Consider the following 5950-nt stretch of genomic DNA (forward strand, 5'->3'; position numbering starts at 1 on the left):
GGTCTTTTTCTTTCTTTTTTTTTCGGAAGGCCGTCTTCACAAAATTCATATAAGAATAGAGGGGATGTTTGTATATCTACCAGCCAAATATACTGTATTTGTGAATGCATAGGGGCCACACCCACGTGAGAAAACAACAGGAGCGAGACACAACACGAATTGTGTCTCGCAGAGGCCAATCTTACGGGGACCACGAGGCTCTGTTTCTCTTCCTATAAATAGGAAGAGACGGTCCTAAGGTTTTTTAGGAGAGGAGGAAATAGAGGGTTTTGATGGCTACAAAAGATAGAGTTTTTCAGATCTAAAAATGTGAGATCTTGAGGAGAGAAAAAGAGAGAGCTTGGAGGAATTTTACAAGAGAGAGGTTAAATTTTTTGGGTAAAAATCAAAGCTTCTTCTTTGGGACGAGCTTGTGGATGTACAAGTCGTCGGTGTTTTCCTTCATAGTGGAATCTCCCCTTCCCCGTGGACGTAGGCAATTTTGTCAAACCACGTAAATCTCGTGTCTTTACTTTTTCTGGGTGTTGGTTATTGCTTGTAGGTTCCCTCGACAAGTCAGTCCTAGAACTGATGAGAGGAAGATTATATATTTCACTTTGTTGAGATATTTCACTTTCTGTTCTTGCTTCCTTAGTAAACCAAGAATATAGAGGTTGACTTGAGCTTTTGTGACAACAAAAGCCTGAGCTTTCTCTCTGATTATATCGCTTCCGTGATGTGAGTGCGTGACTCTACCCCCAACATCGGTATCAGAGCCTTTTATTCAGATTAGAGGTGATAAAATTTCTGATATAAGTTGGTGCTTGATTATTGTGTGGTAAATACAAGTTATTTGTTGGAATTCCTAAGAGAAGCGGATTTATTAATACAAGCGGAGAATGATGTCAAAAAGTAAAACAGTTAAAGTTAAAAAGTACGAGATCGAAAAATTCAATGGAAAGAATAATTTTTCCTATTGGAGGATGCAGATGAAAAACTCGTTGATTTCGAGAAATTTCATAAGGCTTTGGTTGGAAAGGAGAAGAAGCACAATAATATGTCTGATGAGGATTGTGAGGAGCTAGATCTGGAAACACAGGCGTCGATTATTCTATGTCTCGAGAGGGATGTAGCTTTCTTGGTAGATGGAGAGGAAACGACTGCGGACGTGTGGTCAAAGTTAGAGAGCACCTTCATGACGAAGAGTCTAATGAACCGGATCTATTTAAAATCCAAATTGTATACTTGCAAGATGGAGGAGGACACATCAATCCGAAAATACATCAACAAGTTCGATAGGATGATATCGGATCTGAAGGACATCGATGTGACTATAGAAGATGAGGATCATGATCTTCTACTACTTCTATCTCTATAGAAGTCTTATAAGAATTTGGTGCAAATACTGATGCTTATGGGTGACAATTTGACGATGAATGAGACTAAAACGACGCTTCTAGCGGATAACCTTCAGAAGATTATAACCAGTAACATGACTACTGGTGGTAACAAGAAACATGCACATGGATTGTTTGCTAGAGGAAGGAGCAATGAGCGAGGAAAAGTTAAGGAAGGAAAGTCTAGATCTAAATCAAGACCTCTTACGGGAAGATCATGTTTCAAATACGATAAAGTTGGGTATTTTAAGGTCGACTGTCCAAATAAGAGAGTAGGTAGGAAGAAGAACAATAATAAGACTGAGAGGAGAGAAGGCAAAGAAGAAACGAGCTATATTTCAGAGGAAAGGAGTAAAAAGGAATGCTATGTCGTCACGGGTAGCGAGGATATCTTCGGAAAGTGGATTCTTGATCCAGGTTGCTCTTACCACATGTGCCCAAATAGAAAGTGGTTTACTACCTACAGAAATATTGATGGTGGAACCATAGTGATGGTAAATAACTATGCTTGTAAAACAGTGGGGCTAGGTAATATCAAGATCAAGATGCATGATGGAGTGGTCCGAATCTTGACGAATGTGAGGCACGTTCCTGACTTGTGAAAGAATCTTATTTCAGTTGGTGCATTGGACTCCGCTGGTTACAGGATTGTTACAGAGAACAAAGTGAAGAAGGTTGTTCGGGTTCCCTAGTAGTGATGAAAGGTGTTCGTCACGATAATTTATACACTCTCTCAGGTACGACAGTGACGGGAGATGCAGCGATTAGAACTGAATGAAGTGGTGGAGACCCATGTAAGCACACACTATTATGACATAGGCAGCTTGGGCGCATGTCAGAGAAGGGTCTGGATCTACTTGGTAAGGAGGGTTTACTGAAGAATCTGAAGAAATATTACATAGATTTTTGTGAGGATTGTGTGTACGGGAAAGCGCACATGGTCAAATTTTTGAAAAACAATCACAAGAACAGAGGTTTATTAGACTATGTGCACACAGATGTGTGCGGTCCGGCTCAGACAACTTCCAAGCGTGGTTCCAGGTATTTTGTCTCGTTCATAGATGATCATTCGAGGTATGCTTGGATTTATTTTCTTAAGCATAAGAATAAGGTATTCGAGACATTTAAGAAGTGGAAGGCGATGATTGAAAATAGGACAGTAAAGAAATTAAAGACACTAAGATCTGACAGTAATATAAAATATACAGATGGTGTTTTCAAGGAGTTATGTGATCACGAGGGTATTGTTAGACACTAGACAGTCAGATCTATACCACAGCAAAATGGGACCGTGGAGAGGCTGAACCGAATATTACGGAAGAAAGCAATGAGTGTGATCTTATGCTGGATAGGACAAGAAATGGTGGGCAGAAGCTATGGCTACAGCTTGTTATATTATGAAACGTTCTTCACATTCTACATTGGATGGTGATACACCCTATAGGGTGTGGTCAGGGGAGCATGCAGATTATGAGAGATTTCGAATTTTTGGGTGTACCGTCTATTATCATGTCAACGAGGGAAAGCTTGACGTGAGGGCCAAGAAGGCTATATTCTTGGGATATACAAATGGTGTAAAAGGCTACCATTTTTTGTGTACAGAAAATTTAAAGTTCATGATCAGTAGGGATGTTATCTTTGATGAGAAATCTATGATTGCTAAGATGTCCAAGGATGATGGTGTTGGGACTGTTGGAACTTCAAAGTCCCAGCTTATTGAGATAGAACCTAAAGACCAACCAGGTTCTAGTCATGTTCAAGTGAAAAATCAGGTAGATGATGACAAGCACTACAACAATAACAGCTCGAGGATAGTTTGGCTTCCACTAGACCAAGGCGAGCATACAAGCAGATACTGAAACTGGGGGCTAATCAACCCCTGAAGCACTATGAGCAGATTAATTTGATGGAATACGCACTCTCGGTGAAGGAGATGAACCGGTCTCCTTCAAGGAAGCTATTCGAGATAGAGATAGTGATAGTTAGTCGGCTACGATGAAGGAGGAGATAAAATCTCCTTGGAAAAACCAAACATGAAAGGTGGTCTCATTGCCTGTAGGAAGAAAAGCTATTGCTTGTAAGTGGATATATAAGAGAAAGGAAGATCATTCAGAGCTCACTGGTATAAGGTACAAGACGGGGCTAGTGGCTAAAGGGTTTGTATAAAGAGAGGGTGTGTATTACAATGAGATATTTTCTCTGGTGGTAAAACACACTTCTATTCGGGTGCTATTGAGTATTGTTACTCATGATGATCTTGAGCTAGCATAACTCAATGTAAAGACGACCTTCTTGTACGGAGACTTAGATGAAGAGATCTACATATATCAACCTGAGGGCTACAAGGTTGAGGATAAGGAGCATCATGTATGTGACTTGAGGAAGTCACTCTATGGACTGAAACCATCTCCTCAGCAGTGGTACAAGCGATTTGACTCATTCATGCTGAAGCATGAGTTTTCCCAAAGCGATTATGATTGTCATGTTTACATTCGGAAGTTTTGTGGAGGTGATTATATCTATCTCCTTTTGTATGTGGATGACATGTTTATTGCTTCGAAGAGCAGGATGGAGATAGATAAGTTGAAATCTTAATTTGGTAAAGGTTCGAGATGAAGGACATGGGCACTGCAAAGAAAATACTGGGTATGGAGATTAGGAGAGAGCGGGCGAATCAGCGATTATTCTTGAGTCAGAAAGGCTACATAGAACGGATGATTGCGAGGTTCGGGATGCAAAGTGCTAAGTCGGTGGTGACTCCATTGGCTCCACACTTCATGCTTTCAGGTAAATAATCTCCCACTACAGCAGAAGAGAAGGCACACATAGAGCGTGTACCTTATGTTAGTACAATTGGCAGCTTGATGTACGTAATGGTGTGTACACGCACAGATATTTTACAGGCGGTCAATGTCGTTAATAAATTCACGACGAATTCGGAAAAGGCGCATTGGGAAACAGTAAAGTGGGTCCTGAGGTACTTGAAGGGTACCGTTGATATGGGTCTGTGTTTTGATGAAGATACATGTCAGATTGATGGGTTTGTAGACTCAGATTATGTGGGTGATCTAGATAGATAACGATCTACTATTGGTTATGTATTCAGGATACATGGGGTTCCAGTTAGTTGACGATCGATGTTATAGGCTACAGTGATACTTTCTACTACAGAGGCCGAGTACATGGTCATGACGGAGGGAGTGAAGGAAGTATTATGGTTGTGGGGTCTTCTAGATGATTTGGGGATTGAGCAGGAGAGCGTGAACTTGTGGTGCGACAGTCAGAGTGCGATTCACTTGGCGAAGAATCAAGTTCATTATGTTCGTACCAAGCATATCGATATCAGATATCATTTTGTGCGGAATATCATAGAGGAATGTAATATTTCTCTCATGAAGGTGCACACAAATGAGAATTCAACAAACATGTTAATCAAGGTGGTGACAAGTAGCAAGTTTAAGCATTGCTTAGACTTGCTTCATATCAGCCCGTGTTGAACAGTCCAAGAGGGCATGGCCCTTCGGGGCGGTGATAGGGTAAGGTGGAGACTATATGAAGAATAAATTTCTGAACTACGGTTATCTTGATCCAGGTGGATGATACGTAGGCAGTCACGGTATAGTGGCGCAGCTGGTTTGGTCTGGTTTGGTGTTTCAGATCTCTCTGGTGATATTCGCGGTGTTCTTCTAGTGTTCGTCCAAAATTTAAGGTTTATCAAATGATGTACGAAGTAGAGAATTGTGAACGCGTGGGGGCCACACCCACGTGAGAAAACAACAGGAGTGAGACACAAATTTGTGTCTCGCAGAGGCCAATCTCGCTGGGGCGACGAGGATCTGTTTCTCTTCCTATAAATAGGAAGAGACGGTTCTAGGGTTTTTTAGGAGAGGAGGAAATAGAGGGTTTTGACGGCTACAAAAGATAGATTTTTTCAGATCTAAAAAGGTGAGATCTTGAGGAGAGAAAAAGAGAGAGCTTGGAGGAATTTTACAAGAGAGAGATCAATTTTTTTTGGGTAAAAATCAAAGCTTCTTCTTTGGGACGAGCTTGTGGTTGTACAAGTCGGCGGTGTTCTCCTTCATAGTGGAATCTCCCCTCTTCCTTCCCTGTGGACGTAGGCAATTTTACCGAACCACGTAAATCTCGTGTCTTTACTTGTTTTCTGGTGTTGGCTATTGCTTGTAGGTTTCCTCGACAAGTCAGTCCTAGAACTGATGAGAGGAAGAGTGTATATTTTACTTTGTTGAGATATTTCACTTTCTGTTCATGTTTCCTTAGTGAAACAAGAATATAGAGGTTGACTTGAGCTTTTGTGACAACAAAAGCCAGGGATTTCTCTCTGGTTATATCACTACCGTGGCGTGAGAACGTGACTCTGCGCCCAACAATATTTTAAAGTTACCCACCTCGTCTTGATGTTTCTAAGAATACCTCCCAAATCTAGATCTTAGGATAAATGTACCCCTTTCTAAATGTCTTTTTATATATTGGGGAATTTACCGGGTTTATTCTACGAGGGATATATTTGTATTAAGCTGGATATTTTTTGGGGTTATTTTTAGAAATATACATAC

General features: G+C 40.8%; 1 protein-coding gene across 2 annotated transcripts in view; it reads left to right on the forward strand.

The window, feature by feature from the left end:
- The window catches only part of LOC109824038, a 26843-nt gene that overhangs the window by 17998 nt on the left and 2895 nt on the right, over positions 1 to 5950 (forward strand). The window lies entirely within an intron of this gene.

The sequence above is a fragment of the Asparagus officinalis genome, chromosome 9, assembly GCF_001876935.1.
Source record: "Asparagus officinalis chromosome 9, Aspof.V1, whole genome shotgun sequence".
Classification (NCBI taxonomy): Eukaryota; Viridiplantae; Streptophyta; class Magnoliopsida; order Asparagales; family Asparagaceae; genus Asparagus; species Asparagus officinalis.